This window comes from Salmo salar, chromosome ssa05 (assembly GCF_905237065.1).
Source record: "Salmo salar chromosome ssa05, Ssal_v3.1, whole genome shotgun sequence".
Classification (NCBI taxonomy): domain Eukaryota; kingdom Metazoa; phylum Chordata; class Actinopteri; order Salmoniformes; family Salmonidae; genus Salmo; species Salmo salar.
The window spans coordinates 994,480-1,017,768 of NC_059446.1; the positions used below are offsets into that span (position 1 = coordinate 994,480).

A 23,289-nucleotide genomic window follows, 5' to 3' on the forward strand; every position below is an offset into this window, starting at 1 on the left:
ACTACTACAGTACTACTACTACTACTACTACAGTACTATTACAACTACAGTACTACTAATACTACTACAGTACTACTACTACTACAGTACTACAGTACTTCTACAACTACAGTACTACTACAACTACCGTACTATTACTTCTACTACTATGGTACTACTACAGTACTACAGTCAGTTATGGAGTAAGCGTTTTGAGTAATAACAAGTATTTACTCAGTAGCTGTCTGATTGATCCAGGTACTGGGGAATAGCTGGGGGTCCAGTCCTGTCTGTGTGGCTGGCTCTAGACGACTCACTGGCAGAAAACGGAGCCCTGCAGGTCATCCCAGGTACTGTAGCTCCCCTGACCACCTAAAACTCACCAAATCATTTAGTTTCCAGAAACAGCCAGGTCAGTTCTAATTGGTGCCACAGCTAGATAAATAAATACTTAAATGTCTCCTCAAAATATTTAGCTCCATTTATCCAGGTTCAGTTCATGTTCTGAAAACCTCTTCCTGTCATTCTAGCATTACATGACTGCAGTATATGACTGTAATAAGATGTCCTTTCATAGTCAAACAGAAGACTAGAGTCTGTGTGGTTAGTAAAGTGTTCCCTGCCCTCTCCTCCCCTCTCTTCTCCCCCTCTCCTCTCTCCTCTCCTCCCCTGTCCTCTCCTCTCTTCTCCCCCTCTCCTCTCTCCTCTCCTCCCCTGTCCTCCCCTCTCCTCCCCTGTCCTCCCCTCTCCTCTCCCCCTCATCCTCTCTCCTCCCCTCCTCTCTCCTCTCCTCCCCTCTCCTCCCCTCTCCTCTCCTCTCCTCTCCTCTCCTCTCCTCCTCTCCTCTCCTCTCCTCTCCTCTCCTCTCCTCTCCTCTCCTCTCCTCTCCTCTCCTCTCTCCTCTCCTCTCCTCTCCTCCCCTCCCTCCCCTCTCCTCTCCCCCTCTCCTCTCTTCTCCTCTCCTCTCCTCCCCTGTCCTCCCCTCTCCTCTCTCCTCTCCTCCCCTGTCCTCCCCTCTCCTCTCCCCCTCTCCTCTCTTCTCCTGCTCTCCTCCTCCCATCTCCTCCCCTCCTCTCTTCCCCCTCTCCTCTGCTACTCTCTCCTTCCCCTGCTCCACCCCTCTCCTATCTCCTCCCCTCTCCCCCCACTCTTCCTCCTCCAGGCAGCCACTGCTCGGACCTGCTGCCCCACCACCTTTCCTCCCGCCCAGGCAACATGCTGTCAGTCAACCAGGAGATCTCTGAGGAGCTGGTGCAAACGAACAGCGCTCTACTCTGCCCCCTGCTGGCTCGGCAGATGTAAGTCACACCGCCCCCCTACTGTTTTTTTTTATTTTTATAAATAACAAAAAGTCAGCAAACATGAATCCAGATACAGGATACAGGGCCTTCAGAAAGAATTCATTCCCCTTGATTTACTCCGCATTTTGTTGTGTTACAGCCCGAATTCAAAATGATATCCCATAAGGCATGTTCATGTGTGGGGGTACAGAGATGAGGTAGTCATTCAAAATGTATATTAAACACTATTATCGCGGCCTCCTGATTGGCGCAGCGGTCTAAGGCACTACAGGCTGGGGTTCGATCCCATGGTGTGTCATTACCGGGCGTGACCGGGAGTCCCATAGGGCGACGCACATTTGGCCCAGTGTGGTCCGGGTTAAGGGAGGGTTTGGCCCACGGGGGCTTTACTTGGCTCATCTCGCTCTAGCGACACCTTGTGGCGGGCCGGGCGCCTGCAGGCTGACCTCGGTCGTCAGTTTAACAGTGTTTCCTCCGACACATTGGTGCAGCTGGCTTCCGGGTTAAGCGGGTGGATGTTAAGGAGCGCGGTTTGGCGGGTCATGTTTCGGAGGATGCATGACTCGACCTTCGCCTCTCCTGAACCCTCTGGGGAGTTGCAGTGATGAGACAAGATCGTAATCACGAAATTGGGGAGAAAAAGGGGGTACAAATTTGAAGAAAAGAAAAACAAAAAAAGAAACTGTTATTGCACACAGAGTGACTTCAGGCGCCTTATTGAAATGAAATGCTATTGGTCCATACACATATTTAACAGATGTTATTGGTCCATATTTAACAGATGTTATTGGTCCATACACATATTTAACAGATGTTATTGGTCCATATTTAACAGATGTTATTGGTCCATACACATATTTAACAGATGTTATTGGTCCATATTTAACAGATGTTATTGGTCCATACACATATTTAACAGATGTTATTGGTCCATATTTAACAGATGTTATTGGTCCATATTTAACAGATGTTATTGGTCCATACACATATTTAACAGATGTTATTGGTCCATATTTAACAGATGTTATTGGTCCATACACATATTTAACAGATGTTATTGGTCCATACACATATTTAACAGATGTTATTGGTCCATATTTAACAGATGTTATTGGTCAATACACATATTTAACAGATGTTATTGGTCCATACACATATTTAACAGATGTTATTGGTCCATATTTAACAGATGTTATTGGTCCACATTTAACAGATGTTATTGGTCAATACACATATTTAACAGATGTTATTGGTCCATACACATATTTAACAGATGTTATTGGTCCATACACATATTTAACAGTTGTTATTTGTCCATATTTAACAGATGTTATTGGTCCATACACATATTTAACAGATGTTATTGGTCAATACACATATTTAACAGATGTTATTGGTCCATATTTAACAGATGTTATTGGTCCATATTTAACAGATGTTATTGGTCCATATTTAACAGATGTTATTGGTCATTACACATATTTAACAGATGTTATTGGTCCATACACATATTTAACAGATGTTATTGGTCACATATTTAACAGATGTTATTGGTCCATATTTAACAGATGTTATTGGTCCATATTTAACAGATGTTATTGGTCCATACACATGTCTCTACCTGTATCTACCCTATACAGGTGAGAACTACTGTAGATATGTCTACCTGTATCTACCCTATACAGGTGAGAACTACTGTAGATATGTCTCTACCTGTATCTACCCTATACAGGTGAGAACTACTGTAGATATGTCTACCTGTATCTACCCTTTACAGGTGAGAACTACTGTAGATATGTCTCTACCTGTATCTACCCTATACAGGTGAGAACTACTGTAGATATGTCTACCTGTATCTACCCTATACAGGTGAGAACTACTGTAGATATGTCTCTACCTGTATCTACCCTATACAGGTGAGAACTACTGTAGATATGTCTACCTGTATCTACCCTATACAGGTGAGAACTACTGTAGATATGTCTCTACCTGTATCTACCCTATACAGGTGAGAACTACTGTAGATATGTCTACCTGTATCTACCCTATACAGGTGAGAACTACTGTAGATATGTCTCTACCTGTATCTACCCTATACAGGTGAGAACTACTGTAGATATGTCTACCTGTATCTACCCTATACAGGTGAGAACTACTGTAGATATGTCTCTACCTGTATCTACCCTATACAGGTGAGAACTACTGTAGATATTCTCTACCTGTATCTACCCTATACAGGTGAGAACTACTGTAGATATGTCTACCTGTATCTACCCTTTACAGGTGAGAACTACTGTAGATATGTCTCTACCTGTATCTACCCTATACAGGTGAGAACTACTGTAGATATGTCTCTACCTGTATCTACCCTATACAGGTGAGAACTACTGTAGATATGTCTACCTGTATCTACCCTTTACAGGTGAGAACTACTGTAGATATGTCTACCTGTATCTACCCTATACAGGTGAGAACTACTGTAGATATGTCTACCTGTATCTACCCTATACAGGTGAGAACTACTGTAGATATGTCTCTACCTGTATCTACCCTATACAGGTGAGAACTACTGTAGATATGTCTCTACCTGTATCTACCCTATACAGGTGAGAACTACTGTAGATATCTCTCTACCTGTATCTACCCTATACAGGTGAGAACTACTGTAGATATGTCTCTACCTGTATCTACCCTATACAGGTGAGAACTACTGTAGATATGTCTACCTGTATCTACCCTATACAGGTGAGAACTACTGTAGATATGTCTACCTGTATCTACCCTATACAGGTGATAACTACTGTAGATATGTCTACCTGTATCTACCCTATACAGGTGAGAACTACTGTAGATTTCTCTACCTGTATCTACCCTATACAGGTGAGAACTACTGTAGATATGTCTACCTGTATCTACCCTATACAGGTGAGAACTACTGTAGATATGTCTACCTGTATCTACCCTATACAGGTGAGAACTACTGTAGATATGTCTCTACCTGTATCTACCCTATACAGGTGAGAACTACTGTAGATATGTCTACCTGTATCTACCCTATACAGGTGAGAACTACTGTAGATATGTCTACCTGTATCTACCCTATACAGGTGAGAGCTACTGTAGATATGTCTACCTGTATCTACCCTATACAGGTGAGAACTACTGTAGATATGTCTACCTGTATCTACCCTATACAGGTGAGAACTACTGTAGATATGTCTACCTGTATCTACCCTATACAGGTGATAACTACTGTAGATATGTCTACCTGTATCTACCCTATACAGGTGAGAACTACTGTAGATTTCTCTACCTGTATCTACCCTATACAGGTGAGAACTACTGTAGATATGTCTACCTGCATCTACCCTATACAGGTGAGAGCTACTGTAGATATGTCTACCTGTATCTACCCTATACAGGTGAGAACTACTGTAGATATGTCTCTACCTGTATCTACCCTATACAGGTGAGAACTACTGTAGATATGTCTCTACCTGTATCTACCCTATACAGGTGAGAACTACTGTAGATATGTCTACCTGTATCTACCCTATACAGGTGAGAACTACTGTAGATATGTCTCTACCTGTATCTACCCTATACAGGTGAGAACTACTGTAGATATGTCTACCTGTATCTACCCTTTACAGGTGAGAACTACTGTAGATATGTCTACCTGTATCTACCCTATACAGGTGAGAACTACTGTAGATATGTCTACCTGTATCTACCCTATACAGGTGAGAACTACTGTAGATATGTCTCTACCTGTATCTACCCTATACAGGTGAGAACTACTGTAGATATGTCTCTACCTGTATCTACCCTATACAGGTGAGAACTACTGTAGATATGTCTCTACCTGTATCTACCCTATACAGGTGAGAACTACTGTAGATATGTCTCTACCTGTATCTACCCTATACAGGTGAGAACTACTGTAGATATGTCTACCTGTATCTACCCTATACAGGTGAGAACTACTGTAGATATGTCTACCTGTATCTACCCTATACAGGTGATAACTACTGTAGATATGTCTACCTGTATCTACCCTATACAGGTGAGAACTACTGTAGATATGTCTCTACCTGTATCTACCCTATACAGGTGAGAACTACTGTAGATATGTCTACCTGTATCTACCCTATACAGGTGAGAACTACTGTAGATATGTCTACCTGTATCTACCCTATACAGGTGAGAACTACTGTAGATATGTCTCTACCTGTATCTACCCTATACAGGTGAGAACTACTGTAGATATGTCTACCTGTATCTACCCTATACAGGTGAGAACTACTGTAGATATGTCTACCTGTATCTACCCTATACAGGTGAGAACTACTGTAGATATGTCTACCTGTATCTACCCTATACAGGTGAGAACTACTGTAGATATGTCTACCTGTATCTACCCTATACAGGTGAGAACTACTGTAGATATGTCTACCTGTATCTACCCTATACAGGTGAGAACTACTGTAGATATGTCTACCTGTATCTACCCTATACAGGTGAGAACTACTGTAGATATGTCTCTACCTGTATCTACCCTATACAGGTGAGAACTACTGTAGATATGTCTACCTGCATCTACCCTATACAGGTGAGAACTACTGTAGATATGTCTCTACCTGTATCTACCCTATACAGGTGAGAACTACTGTAGATATGTCTCTACCTGTATCTACCCTATACAGGTGAGAACTACTGTAGATATGTCTCTACCTGTATCTACCCTATACAGGTGAGAACTACTGTAGATATGTCTACCTGTATCTACCCTATACAGGTGAGAACTACTGTAGATATGTCTCTACCTGTATCTACCCTATACAGGTGAGAACTACTGTAGATATGTCTCTACCTGTATCTACCCTATACAGGTGAGAACTACTGTAGATATGTCTACCTGTATCTACCCTATACAGGTGAGAACTACTGTAGATATGTCTCTACCTGTATCTACCCTATACAGGTGAGAACTACTGTAGATATGTCTACCTGTATCTACCCTATACAGGTGAGAACTACTGTAGATATGTCTACCTGTATCTACCCTATACAGGTGAGAACTACTGTAGATATGTCTACCTGTATCTACCCTATACAGGTGAGAACTACTGTAGATATGTCTCTACCTGTATCTACCCTATACAGGTGAGAACTACTGTAGATATGTCTCTACCTGTATCTACCCTATACAGGTGAGAACTACTGTAGATATGTCTCACCTGTATCTACCCTATACAGGTGAGAACTACTGTAGATATGTCTCTACCTGTATCTACCCTATACAGGTGAGAACTACTGTAGATATGTCTACCTGTATCTACCCTATACAGGTGAGAACTACTGTAGATATGTCTACCTGTATCTACCCTATACAGGTGAGAACTACTGTAGATATGTCTACCTGTATCTACCCTATACAGGTGAGAACTACTGTAGATATGTCTACCTGTATCTACCCTATACAGGTGAGAACTACTGTAGATATGTCTACCTGTATCTACCCTATACAGGTGAGAACTACTGTAGATATGTCTACCTGTATCTACCCTATACAGGTGAGAACTACTGTAGATATGTCTCTACCTGTATCTACCCTATACAGGTGAGAACTACTGTAGATATGTCTACCTGTATCTACCCTATACAGGTGAGAACTACTGTAGATATGTCTACCTGTATCTACCCTATACAGGTGAGAACTACTGTAGATATGTCTCTACCTGTATCTACCCTATACAGGTGAGAACTACTGTAGATATGTCTCTACCTGTATCTACCCTATACAGGTGAGAACTACTGTAGATATGTCTCTACCTGTATCTACCCTATACAGGTGAGAACTACTGTAGATATGTCTACCTGTATCTACCCTATACAGGTGAGAACTACTGTAGATATGTCTCACCTGTATCTACCCTATACAGGTGAGAACTACTGTAGATATGTCTACCTGTATCTACCCTATACAGGTGAGAACTACTGTAGATATGTCTCTACCTGTATCTACCCTATACAGGTGAGAACTACTGTAGATATGTCTACCTGTATCTACCCTATACAGGTGAGAACTACTGTAGATATGTCTCTACCTGTATCTACCCTATACAGGTGAGAACTACTGTAGATATGTCTACCTGTATCTACCCTATACAGGTGAGAACTACTGTAGATATGTCTACCTGTATCTACCCTATACAGGTGAGAACTACTGTAGATATGTCTCACCTGTATCTACCCCTATACAGGTGAGAACTACTGTAGATATGTCTACCTGTATCTACCCTATACAGGTGAGAACTACTGTAGATATGTCTCACCTGTATCTACCCTATACAGGTGAGAACTACTGTAGATATGTCTACCTGTATCTACCCTATACAGGTGAGAACTACTGTAGATATGTCTCTACCTGTATCTACCCTATACAGGTGAGAACTACTGTAGATATGTCTCTACCTGTATCTACCCTATACAGGTGAGAACTACTGTAGATATGTCTCTACCTGTATCTACCCTATACAGGTGAGAACTACTGTAGATATGTCTACCTGTATCTACCCTATACAGGTGAGAACTACTGTAGATATGTCTCTACCTGTATCTACCCTATACAGGTGAGAACTACTGTAGATATGTCTACCTGTATCTACCCTATACAGGTGAGAACTACTGTAGATATGTCTACCTGTATCTACCCTATACAGGTGAGAACTACTGTAGATATGTCTCTACCTGTATCTACCCTATACAGGTGAGAACTACTGTAGATATGTCTACCTGTATCTACCCTATACAGGTGAGAACTACTGTAGATATGTCTACCTGTATCTACCCTATACAGGTGAGAACTACTGTAGATATGTCTACCTGTATCTACCCTATACAGGTGAGAACTACTGTAGATATGTCTCACCTGTATCTACCCTATACAGGTGAGAACTACTGTAGATATGTCTCTACCTGTATCTACCCTATACAGGTGAGAACTACTGTAGATATGTCTCTACCTGTATCTACCCTATACAGGTGAGAACTACTGTAGATATGTCTCTACCTGTATCTACCCTATACAGGTGAGAACTACTGTAGATATGTCTCTACCTGTATCTACCCTATACAGGTGAGAACTACTGTAGATATGTCTCTACCTGTATCTACCCTATACAGGTGAGAACTACTGTAGATATGTCTACCTGTATCTACCCTATACAGGTGAGAACTACTGTAGATATGTCTCTACCTGTATCTACCCTATACAGGTGAGAACTACTGTAGATATGTCTACCTGTATCTACCCTATACAGGTGAGAACTACTGTAGATATGTCTACCTGTATCTACCCTATACAGGTGAGAACTACTGTAGATATGTCTACCTGTATCTACCCTATACAGGTGAGAACTACTGTAGATATGTCTCTACCTGTATCTACCCTATACAGGTGAGAACTACTGTAGATATGTCTACCTGTATCTACCCTATACAGGTGAGAACTACTGTAGATATGTCTACCTGTATCTACCCTATACAGGTGAGAACTACTGTAGATATGTCTCTACCTGTATCTACCCTATACAGGTGAGAACTACTGTAGATATGTCTCTACCTGTATCTACCCTATACAGGTGAGAACTACTGTAGATATGTCTCTACCTGTATCTACCCTATACAGGTGAGAACTACTGTAGATATGTCTACCTGTATCTACCCTATACAGGTGAGAACTACTGTAGATATGTCTCTACCTGTATCTACCCCTATACAGGTGAGAACTACTGTAGATATGTCTACCTGTATCTACCCTATACAGGTGAGAACTACTGTAGATATGTCTCTACCTGTATCTACCCTATACAGGTGAGAACTACTGTAGATATGTCTACCTGTATCTACCCTATACAGGTGAGAACTACTGTAGATATGTCTCTACCTGTATCTACCCTATACAGGTGAGAACTACTGTAGATATGTCTCTACCTGTATCTACCCTATACAGGTGAGAACTACTGTAGATATGTCTCTACCTGTATCTACCCTATACAGGTGAGAACTACTGTAGATATGTCTCTACCTGTATCTACCCTATACAGGTGAGAACTACTGTAGATATGTCTACCTGTATCTACCCTATACAGGTGAGAACTACTGTAGATATGTCTACCTGTATCTACCCTATACAGGTGAGAACTACTGTAGATATGTCTACCTGTATCTACCCTATACAGGTGAGAACTACTGTAGATATCTCTACCTGTATCTACCCTATACAGGTGAGAACTACTGTAGATATGTCTACCTGTATCTACCCTATACAGGTGAGAACTACTGTAGATATGTCTACCTGTATCTACCCTATACAGGTGAGAACTACTGTAGATATGTCTCTACCTGTATCTACCCTATACAGGTGAGAACTACTGTAGATATGTCTACCTGTATCTACCCTATACAGGTGAGAACTACTGTAGATATGTCTACCTGTATCTACCCTATACAGGTGAGAACTACTGTAGATATGTCTCTACCTGTATCTACCCTATACAGGTGAGAACTACTGTAGATATGTCTCTACCTGTATCTACCCTATACAGGTGAGAACTACTGTAGATATGTCTCTACCTGTATCTACCCTATACAGGTGAGAACTACTGTAGATATGTCTACCTGTATCTACCCTATACAGGTGAGAACTACCGTAGATATGTCTACCTGTATCTACCCTATACAGGTGAGAACTACTGTAGATATGTCTACCTGTATCTACCCTATACAGGTGAGAACTACTGTAGATATGTCTACCTGTATCTACCCTATACAGGTGAGAACTACTGTAGATATGTCTACCTGTATCTACCCTATACAGGTGAGAACTACTGTAGATATGTCTCTACCTGTATCTACCCTATACAGGTGAGAACTACTGTAGATATGTCTCTACCTGTATCTACCCTATACAGGTGAGAACTACTGTAGATATGTCTACCTGTATCTACCCTATACAGGTGAGAACTACTGTAGATATGTCTACCTGTATCTACCCTATACAGGTGAGAACTACTGTAGATATGTCTCTACCTGTATCTACCCTATACAGGTGAGAACTACTGTAGATATGTCTACCTGTATCTACCCTATACAGGTGAGAACTACTGTAGATATGTCTACCTGTATCTACCCTATACAGGTGAGAACTACTGTAGATATGTCTCTACCTGTATCTACCCTATACAGGTGAGAACTACTGTAGATATGTCTACCTGTATCTACCCTATACAGGTGAGAACTACTGTAGATATGTCTCTACCTGTATCTACCCTATACAGGTGAGAACTACTGTAGATATGTCTACCTGTATCTACCCTTTACAGGTGAGAACTACTGTAGATATGTCTACCTGTATCTACCCTATACAGGTGAGAACTACTGTAGATATGTCTACCTGTATCTACCCTATACAGGTGAGAACTACTGTAGATATGTCTACCTGTATCTACCCTATACAGGTGAGAACTACTGTAGATATGTCTACCTGTATCTACCCTATACAGGTGAGAACTACTGTAGATATGTCTACCTGTATCTACCCTATACAGGTGAGAACTACTGTAGATATGTCTCTACCTGTATCTACCCTATACAGGTGAGAACTACTGTAGATATGTCTCTACCTGTATCTACCCTATACAGGTGAGAACTACTGTAGATATGTCTCTACCTGTATCTACCCTATACAGGTGAGAACTACTGTAGATATGTCTACCTGTATCTACCCTATACAGGTGAGAACTACTGTAGATATGTCTCTACCTGTATCTACCCTATACAGGTGAGAACTACTGTAGATATGTCTACCTGTATCTACCCTATACAGGTGAGAACTACTGTAGATATGTCTACCTGTATCTACCCTATACAGGTGAGAACTACTGTAGATATGTCTACCTGTATCTACCCTATACAGGTGAGAACTACTGTAGATATGTCTACCTGTATCTACCCTATACAGGTGAGAACTACTGTAGATATGTCTACCTGTATCTACCCTATACAGGTGAGAACTACTGTAGATATGTCTACCTGTATCTACCCTATACAGGTGAGAACTACTGTAGATATGTCTCTACCTGTATCTACCCTATACAGGTGAGAACTACTGTAGATATGTCTACCTGTATCTACCCTATACAGGTGAGAACTACTGTAGATATGTCTCTACCTGTATCTACCCTATACAGGTGAGAACTACTGTAGATATGTCTCTACCTGTATCTACCCTATACAGGTGAGAACTACTGTAGATATGTCTCTACCTGTATCTACCCTATACAGGTGAGAACTACTGTAGATATGTCTACCTGTATCTACCCTATACAGGTGAGAACTACTGTAGATATGTCTACCTGTATCTACCCTATACAGGTGAGAACTACTGTAGATATGTCTCTACCTGTATCTACCCTATACAGGTGAGAACTACTGTAGATATGTCTCTACCTGTATCTACCCTATACAGGTGAGAACTACTGTAGATATGTCTACCTGTATCTACCCTATACAGGTGAGAACTACTGTAGATATGTCTCACCTGTATCTACCCTATACAGGTGAGAACTACTGTAGATATCTCTACCTGTATCTACCCTATACAGGTGAGAACTACTGTAGATATGTCTACCTGTATCTACCCTATACAGGTGAGAACTACTGTAGATATGTCTCACCTGTATCTACCCTATACAGGTGAGAACTACTGTAGATATGTCTACCTGTATCTACCCTATACAGGTGAGAACTACTGTAGATATGTCTACCTGTATCTACCCTATACAGGTGAGAACTACTGTAGATATGTCTACCTGTATCTACCCTATACAGGTGAGAACTACTGTAGATATGTCTCTACCTGTATCTACCCTATACAGGTGAGAACTACTGTAGATATGTCTCTACCTGTATCTACCCTATACAGGTGAGAACTACTGTAGATATGTCTACCTGTATCTACCCTATACAGGTGAGAACTACTGTAGATATGTCTACCTGTATCTACCCTATACAGGTGAGAACTACTGTAGATATGTCTACCTGTATCTACCCTATACAGGTGAGAACTACTGTAGATATGTCTCTACCTGTATCTACCCTATACAGGTGAGAACTACTGTAGATATGTCTACCTGTATCTACCCTATACAGGTGAGAACTACTGTAGATATGTCTACCTGTATCTACCCTATACAGGTGAGAACTACTGTAGATATGTCTACCTGTATCTACCCTATACAGGTGAGAACTACTGTAGATATGTCTACCTGTATCTACCCTATACAGGTGAGAACTACTGTAGATATGTCTCTACCTGTATCTACCCTATACAGGTGAGAACTACTGTAGATATGTCTCTACCTGTATCTACCCTATACAGGTGAGAACTACTGTAGATATGTCTACCTGTATCTACCCTATACAGGTGAGAACTACTGTAGATATGTCTACCTGTATCTACCCTATACAGGTGAGAACTACTGTAGATATGTCTCTACCTGTATCTACCCTATACAGGTGAGAACTACTGTAGATATGTCTCTACCTGTATCTACCCTATACAGGTGAGAACTACTGTAGATATGTCTCTACCTGTATCTACCCTATACAGGTGAGAACTACTGTAGATATGTCTACCTGTATCTACCCTATACAGGTGAGAACTACTGTAGATATGTCTCACCTGTATCTACCCTATACAGGTGAGAACTACTGTAGATATGTCTACCTGTATCTACCCTATACAGGTGAGAACTACTGTAGATATGTCTACCTGTATCTACCCTATACAGGTGAGAACTACTGTAGATATGTCTACCTGTATCTACCCTATACAGGTGAGAACTACTGTAGATATGCTCTACCTGTATCTACCCTATACAGGTGAGAACTACTGTAGATATGTCTACCTGTATCTACCCTATACAGGTGAGAACTACTGTAGATATGTCTCACCTGTATCTACCCTATACAGGTGAGAACTACTGTAGATATGTCTCTACCTGTATCTACCCTATACAGGTGAGAACTACTGTAGATATGTCTACCTGTATCTACCCTATACAGGTGAGAACTACTGTAGATATGTCTACCTGTATCTACCCTATACAGGTGAGAACTACTGTAGATATGTCTCTACCTGTATCTACCCTATACAGGTGAGAACTACTGTAGATATGTCTCTACCTGTATCTACCCTATACAGGTGAGAACTACTGTAGATATGTCTACCTGTATCTACCCTATACAGGTGAGAACTACTGTAGATATGTCTCTACCTGTATCTACCCTATACAGGTGAGAACTACTGTAGATATGTCTACCTGTATCTACCCTATACAGGTGAGAACTACTGTAGATATGTCTCTACCTGTATCTACCCTATACAGGTGAGAACTACTGTAGATATGTCTACCTGTATCTACCCTATACAGGTGAGAACTACTGTAGATATGTCTACCTGTATCTACCCTATACAGGTGAGAACTACTGTAGATATGTCTACCTGTATCTACCCTATACAGGTGAGAACTACTGTAGATATGTCTCTACCTGTATCTACCCTATACAGGTGAGAACTACTGTAGATATGTCTACCTGTATCTACCCTATACAGGTGAGAACTACTGTAGATATGTCTACCTGTATCTACCCTATACAGGTGAGAACTACTGTAGATATGTCTCTACCTGTATCTACCCTATACAGGTGAGAACTACTGTAGATATGTCTACCTGTATCTACCCTATACAGGTGAGAACTACTGTAGATATGTCTCTACCTGTATCTACCCTATACAGGTGAGAACTACTGTAGATATGTCTACCTGTATCTACCCTATACAGGTGAGAACTACTGTAGATATGTCTACCTGTATCTACCCTATACAGGTGAGAACTACTGTAGATATGTCTACCTGTATCTACCCTATACAGGTGAGAACTACTGTAGATATGTCTACCTGTATCTACCCTATACAGGTGAGAACTACTGTAGATATGTCTACCTGTATCTACCCTATACAGGTGAGAACTACTGTAGATATGTCTACCTGTATCTACCCTATACAGGTGAGAACTACTGTAGATATGTCTCTACCTGTATCTACCCTATACAGGTGAGAACTACTGTAGATATGTCTCTACCTGTATCTACCCTATACAGGTGAGAACTACTGTAGATATGTCTCTACCTGTATCTACCCTATACAGGTGAGAACTACTGTAGATATGTCTACCTGTATCTACCCTATACAGGTGAGAACTACTGTAGATATGTCTCTACCTGTATCTACCCTATACAGGTGAGAACTACTGTAGATATGTCTACCTGTATCTACCCTATACAGGTGAGAACTACTGTAGATATGTCTCACCTGTATCTACCCTATACAGGTGAGAACTACTGTAGATATGTCTACCTGTATCTACCCTATACAGGTGAGAACTACTGTAGATATGTCTACCTGTATCTACCCTATACAGGTGAGAACTACTGTAGATATGTCTACCTGTATCTACCCTATACAGGTGAGAACTACTGTAGATATGTCTACCTGTATCTACCCTATACAGGTGAGAACTACTGTAGATATGTCTCTACCTGTATCTACCCTATACAGGTGAGAACTACTGTAGATATGTCTACCTGTATCTACCCTATACAGGTGAGAACTACTGTAGATATGTCTCTACCTGTATCTACCCTATACAGGTGAGAACTACTGTAGATATGTCGCTACCTGTATCTACCCTATACAGGTGAGAACTACTGTAGATATGTCTCTACCTGTATCTACCCTATACAGGTGAGAACTACTGTAGATATGTCTACCTGTATCTACCCCTATACAGGTGAGAACTACTGTAGATATGTCTACCTGTATCTACCCCTATACAGGTGAGAACTACTGTAGATATGTCTCTACCTGTATCTACCCTATACAGGTGAGAACTACTGTAGATATGTCTCTACCTGTATCTACCCTATACAGGTGAGAACTACTGTAGATATGTCTACCTGTATCTACCCTATACAGGTGAGAACTACTGTAGATATGTCTCTACCTGTATCTACCCTATACAGGTGAGAACTACTGTAGATATGTCTACCTGTATCTACCCTATACAGGTGAGAACTACTGTAGATATGTCTACCTGTATCTACCCTATACAGGTGAGAACTACTGTAGATATGTCTACCTGTATCTACCCTATACAGGTGAGAACTACTGTAGATATGTCTCACCTGTATCTACCCTATACAGGTGAGAACTACTGTAGATATGTCTACCTGTATCTACCCTATACAGGTGAGAACTACTGTAGATATGTCTACCTGTATCTACCCTATACAGGTGAGATCTACTGTAGATATGTCTCTACCTGTATCTACCCTATACAGGTGAGAACTACTGTAGATATGTCTACCTGTATCTACCCTATACAGGTGAGAACTACTGTAGATATGTCTCTACCTGTATCTACCCTATACAGGTGAGAACTACTGTAGATATGTCTACCTGTATCTACCCTATACAGGTGAGAACTACTGTAGATATGTCTCTACCTGTATCTACCCTATACAGGTGAGAACTACTGTAGATATGTCTACCTGTATCTACCCTATACAGGTGAGAACTACTGTAGATATGTCTACCTGTATCTACCCTATACAGGTGAGAACTACTGTAGATATGTCTCTACCTGTATCTACCCTATACAGGTGAGAACTACTGTAGATATGTCTCTACCTGTATCTACCCTATACAGGTGAGAACTACTGTAGATATGTCTACCTGTATCTACCCTATACAGGTGAGAACTACTGTAGATATGTCTACCTGTATCTACCCTATACAGGTGAGAACTACTGTAGATATGTCTACCTGTATCTACCCTATACAGGTGAGAACTACTGTAGATATGTCTACCTGTATCTACCCTATACAGGTGAGAACTACTGTAGATATGTCTCTACCTGTATCTACCCTATACAGGTGAGAACTACTGTAGATATGTCTACCTGTATCTACCCTATACAGGTGAGAACTACTGTAGATATGTCTCTACCTGTATCTACCCTATACAGGTGAGAACTACTGTAGATATGTCTACCTGTATCTACCCTATACAGGTGAGAACTACTGTAGATATGTCTACCTGTATCTACCCTATACAGGTGAGAACTACTGTAGATATGTCTACCTGTATCTACCCTATACAGGTGAGAACTACTGTAGATATGTCTCTACCTGTATCTACCCTATACAGGTGAGAACTACTGTAGATATGTCTCTACCTGTATCTACCCTATACAGGTGAGAACTACTGTAGATATGTCTCACCTGTATCTACCCTATACAGGTGAGAACTACTGTAGATATGTCTCTACCTGTATCTACCCTATACAGGTGAGAACTACTGTAGATATGTCTACCTGTATCTACCCTATACAGGTGAGAACTACTGTAGATATGTCTACCTGTATCTACCCTATACAGGTGAGAACTACTGTAGATATGTCTACCTGTATCTACCCTATACAGGTGAGAACTACTGTAGATATGTCTACCTGTATCTACCCTATACAGGTGAGAACTACTGTAGATATGTCTCTACCTGTATCTACCCTATACAGGTGAGAACTACTGTAGATATGTCTCACCTGTATCTACCCTATACAGGTGAGAACTACTGTAGATATGTCTCTACCTGTATCTACCCTATACAGGTGAGAACTACTGTAGATATGTCTACCTGTATCTACCCTATACAGGTGAGAACTACTGTAGATATGTCTACCTGTATCTACCCTATACAGGTGAGAACTACTGTAGATATGTCTACCTGTATCTACCCTATACAGGTGAGAACTACTGTAGATATGTCTACCTGTATCTACCCTATACAGGTGAGAACTACTGTAGATATGTCTACCTGTATCTACCCTATACAGGTGAGAACTACTGTAGATATGTCTCACCTGTATCTACCCTATACAGGTGAGAACTACTGTAGATATGTCTCACCTGTATCTACCCTATACAGGTGAGAACTACTGTAGATATGTCTCTACCTGTATCTACCCTATACAGGTGAGAACTACTGTAGATATGTCGCTACCTGTATCTACCCTATACAGGTGAGAACTACTGTAGATATGTCTACCTGTATCTACCCTATACAGGTGAGAACTACTGTAGATATGTCTACCTGTATCTACCCTATACAGGTGAGAACTACTGTAGATATGTCTTACCTGTATCTACCCTATACAGGTGAGAACTACTGTAGATATGTCTACCTGTATCTACCCTATACAGGTGAGAACTACTGTAGATATGTCTACCTGTATCTACCCTATACAGGTGAGAACTACTGTAGATATGTCTACCTGTATCTACCCTATACAGGTGAGAACTACTGTAGATATGTCTACCTGTATCTACCCTATACAGGTGAGAACTACTGTAGATATGTCTACCTGTATCTACCCTATACAGGTGAGAACTACTGTAGATATGTCTACCTGTATCTACCCTATACAGGTGAGAACTACTGTAGATATGTCTACCTGTATCTACCCTATACAGGTGAGAACTACTGTAGATATGTCTCTACCTGTATCTACCCTATACAGGTGAGAACTACTGTAGATATGTCTCTACCTGTATCTACCCTATACAGGTGAGAACTACTGTAGATATGTCTCTACCTGTATCTACCCTATACAGGTGAGAACTACTGTAGATATGTCTACCTGTATCTACCCTATACAGGTGAGAACTACTGTAGATATGTCTACCTGTATCTACCCTATACAGGTGAGAACTACTGTAGATATGTCTACCTGTATCTACCCTATACAGGTGAGAACTACTGTAGATATGTCTCTACCTGTATCTACCCTATACAGGTGAGAACTACTGTAGATATGTCTACCTGTATCTACCCTATACAGGTGAGAACTACTGTAGATATGTCTACCTGTATCTACCCTATACAGGTGAGAACTACTGTAGATATGTCTCACCTGTATCTACCCTATACAGGTGAGAACTACTGTAGATATGTCTCACCTGTATCTACCCTATACAGGTGAGAACTACTGTAGATATGTCTCTACCTGTATCTACCCTATACAGGTGAGAACTACTGTAGATATGTCTCTACCTGTATCTACCCTATACAGGTGAGAACTACTGTAGATATGTCCTACCTGTATCTACCCTATACAGGTGAGAACTACTGTAGATATGTCTCTACCTGTATCTACCCTATACAGGTGAGAACTACTGTAGATATGTCTACCTGTATCTACCCTATACAGGTGAGAACTACTGTAGATATGTCTACCTGTATCTACCCTATACAGGTGAGAACTACTGTAGATATGTCTCTACCTGTATCTACCCTATACAGGTGAGAACTACTGTAGATATGTCTCTACCTGTATCTACCCTATACAGGTGAGAACTACTGTAGATATGTCTACCTGTATCTACCCTATACAGGTGAGAACTACTGTAGATATGTCTCTACCTGTATCTACCCTATACAGGTGAGAACTACTGTAGATATGGCTCTACCTGTATCTACCCTATACAGGTGAGAACTACTGTAGATATGTCTACCTGTATCTACCCTATACAGGTGAGAACTACTGTAGATATGTCTCTACCTGTATCTACCCTATACAGGTGAGAACTACTGTAGATATGTCTACCTGTATCTACCCTATACAGGTGAGAACTACTGTAGATATGTCTACCTGTATCTACCCTATACAGGTGAGAACTACTGTAGATATGTCTACCTGTATCTACCCTATACAGGTGAGAACTACTGTAGATATGTCTACCTGTATCTACCCTATACAGGTGAGAACTACTGTAGATATGTCTACCTGTATCTACCCTATACAGGTGAGAACTACTGTAGATATGTCTCTACCTGTATCTACCCTATACAGGTGAGAACTACTGTAGATATGTCTCTACCTGTATCTACCCTATACAGGTGAGAACTACTGTAGATATGTCTCTACCTGTATCTACCCTATACAGGTGAGAACTACTGTAGATATGTCTCTACCTGTATCTACCCTATACAGGTGAGAACTACTGTAGATATGTCTCACCTGTATCTACCCTATACAGGTGAGAACTACTGTAGATATGTCTACCTGTATCTACCCTATACAGGTGAGAACTACTGTAGATATGTCTACCTGTATCTACCCTATACAGGTGAGAACTACTGTAGATATGTCTCTACCTGTATCTACCCTATACAGGTGAGAACTACTGTAGATATGTCTCTACCTGTATCTACCCTATACAGGTGAGAACTACTGTAGATATGTCTCTACCTGTATCTACCCTATACAGGTGAGAACTACTGTAGATATGTCTCACCTGTATCTACCCTATACAGGTGAGAACTACTGTAGATATGTCTACCTGTATCTACCCTATACAGGTGAGAACTACTGTAGATATGTCTCTACCTGTATCTACCCTATACAGGTGAGAACTACTGTAGATATGTCTCACCTGTATCTACCCTATACAGGTGAGAACTACTGTAGATATGTCTCACCTGTATCTACCCTATACAGGTGAGAACTACTGTAGATATGTCTCTACCTGTATCTACCCTATACAGGTGAGAACTACTGTAGATATGTCTTACCTGTATCTACCCTATACAGGTGAGAACTACTGTAGATATGTCTCTACCTGTATCTACCCTATACAGGTGAGAACTACTGTAGATATGTCTCTACCTGTATCTACCCTATACAGGTGAGAACTACTGTAGATATGTCTTACCTGTATCTACCCTATACAGGTGAGAACTACTGTAGATATGTCTACCTGTATCTACCCTATACAGGTGAGAACTACTGTAGATATGTCTCTACCTGTATCTACCCTATACAGGTGAGAACTACTGTAGATATGTCTACCTGTATCTACCCTATACAGGTGAGAACTACTGTAGATATGTCTCTACCTGTATCTACCCTATACAGGTGAGAACTACTGTAGATATGTCTCTACCTGTATCTACCCTATACAGGTGAGAACTACTGTAGATATGTCTCTACCTGTATCTACCCTATACAGGTGAGAACTACTGTAGATATGTCTCTCCTGTATCTACCCTATACAGGTGAGAACTACTGTAGATATGTCTCTACCTGTATCTACCCTATACAGGTGAGAACTACTGTAGATATGTCTCACCTGTATCTACCCTATACAGGTGAGAACTACTGTAGATATGTCTCACCTGTATCTACCCTATACAGGTGAGAACTACTGTAGATATGTCTCACCTGTATCTACCCTATACAGGTGAGAACTACTGTAGATATGTCTCTACCTGTATCTACCCTATACAGGTGAGAACTACTGTAGATATGTCTCTACCTGTATCTACCCTATACAGGTGAGAACTACTGTAGATATGTCTACCTGTATCTACCCTATACAGGTGAGAACTACTGTAGATATGTCTCTACCTGTATCTACCCTATACAGGTGAGAACTACTGTAGATATGTCTACCTGTATCTACCCTATACAGGTGAGAACTACTGTAGATATGTCTCACCTGTATCTACCCTATACAGGTGAGAACTACTGTAGATATGTCTCTACCTGTATCTACCCTATACAGGTGAGAACTACTGTAGATATGTCTACCTGTATCTACCCTATACAGGTGAGAACTACTGTAGATATGTCTCTACCTGTATCTACCCTATACAGGTGAGAACTACTGTAGATATGTCTCTACCTGTATCTACCCTATACAGGTGAGAACTACTGTAGATATGTCTACCTGTATCTACCCTATACAGGTGAGAACTACTGTAGATATGTCTCTACCTGTATCTACCCTATACAGGTGAGAACTACTGTAGATATGTCTCACCTGTATCTACCCTATACAGGTGAGAACTACTGTAGATATGTCTACCTGTATCTACCCTATACAGGTGAGAACTACTGTAGATATGTCTCTACCTGTATCTACCCTATACAGGTGAGAACTACTGTAGATATGTCTACCTGTATCTACCCTATACAGGTGAGAACTACTGTAGATATGTCTACCTGTATCTACCCTATACAGGTGAGAACTACTGTAGATATGTCTACCTGTATCTACCCTATACAGGTGAGAACTACTGTAGATATGTCTACCTGTATCTACCCTATACAGGTGAGAACTACTGTAGATATGTCTACCTGTATCTACCCTATACAGGTGAGAACTACTGTAGATATGTCTACCTGTATCTACCCTATACAGGTGAGAACTACTGTAGATATGTCTCTACCTGTATCTACCCTATACAGGTGAGAACTACTGTAGATATGTCTCACCTGTATCTACCCTATACAGGTGAGAACTACTGTAGATATGTCTCTACCTGTATCTACCCTATACAGGTGAGAACTACTGTAGATATGTCTACCTGTATCTACCCTATACAGGTGAGAACTACTGTAGATATGTCTCTACCTGTATCTACCCTATACAGGTGAGAACTACTGTAGATATGTCTACCTGTATCTACCCTATACAGGTGAGAACTACTGTAGATATGTCTCACCTGTATCTACCCTATACAGGTGAGAACTACTGTAGATATGTCTCTACCTGTATCTACCCTATACAGGTGAGAACTACTGTAGATATGTCTCTACCTGTATCTACCCTATACAGGTGAGAACTACTGTAGATATGTCTACCTGTATCTACCCTATACAGGTGAGAACTACTGTAGATATGTCTACCTGTATCTACCCTATACAGGTGAGAACTACTGTAGATATGTCTCTACCTGTATCTACCCTATACAGGTGAGAACTACTGTAGATATGTCTCACCTGTATCTACCCTATACAGGTGAGAACTACTGTAGATATGTCTCTACCTGTATCTACCCTATACAGGTGAGAACTACTGTAGATATGTCTCTACCTGTATCTACCCTATACAGGTGAGAACTACTGTAGATATGTCTACCTGTATCTACCCTATACAGGTGAGAACTACTGTAGATATGTCTACCTGTATCTACCCTATACAGGTGAGAACTACTGTAGATATGTCTACCTGTATCTACCCTATACAGGTGAGAACTACTGTAGATATGTCTCTACCTGTATCTACCCTATACAGGTGAGAACTACTGTAGATATGTCTACCTGTATCTACCCTATACAGGTGAGAACTACTGTAGATATGTCTCACCTGTATCTACCCTATACAGGTGAGAACTACTGTAGATATGTCTCTACCTGTATCTACCCTATACAGGTGAGAACTACTGTAGATATGTCTACCTGTATCTACCCTATACAGGTGAGAACTACTGTAGATATGTCTACCTGTATCTACCCTATACAGGTGAGAACTACTGTAGATATGTCTCTACCTGTATCTACCCTATACAGGTGAGAACTACTGTAGATATGTCTCTACCTGTATCTACCCTATACAGGTGAGAACTACTGTAGATATGTCTCACCTGTATCTACCCTATACAGGTGAGAACTACTGTAGATATGTCTCTACCTGTATCTACCCTATACAGGTGAGAACTACTGTAGATATGTCTACCTGTATCTACCCTATACAGGTGAGAACTACTGTAGATATGTCTCACCTGTATCTACCCTATACAGGTGAGAACTACTGTAGATATGTCTACCTGTATCTACCCTATACAGGTGAGAACTACTGTAGATATGTCTACCTGTATCTACCCTATACAGGTGAGAACTACTGTAGATATGTCTACCTGTATCTACCCTATACAGGTGAGAACTACTGTAGATATGTCTACCTGTATCTACCCTATACAGGTGAGAACTACTGTAGATATGTCTCTACCTGTATCTACCCTATACAGGTGAGAAC

General features: G+C 40.8%; 1 long non-coding RNA gene across 1 annotated transcript in view; it reads left to right on the plus strand.

Annotated features, from left to right (window-relative positions):
* Positions 1–235: 235 nt before the first annotated feature.
* The window catches only part of LOC106604091 (uncharacterized), a 40,067-nt gene continuing 17,013 nt past the window's right edge, over positions 236–23,289 (plus strand). Inside the window, exons 1-2 of the long non-coding RNA XR_001328591.2 lie at positions 236–329; positions 1,142–1,277. This is a non-coding gene — a long non-coding RNA (uncharacterized lncRNA). The remainder of the gene's footprint in view (positions 330–1,141; positions 1,278–23,289) is intronic.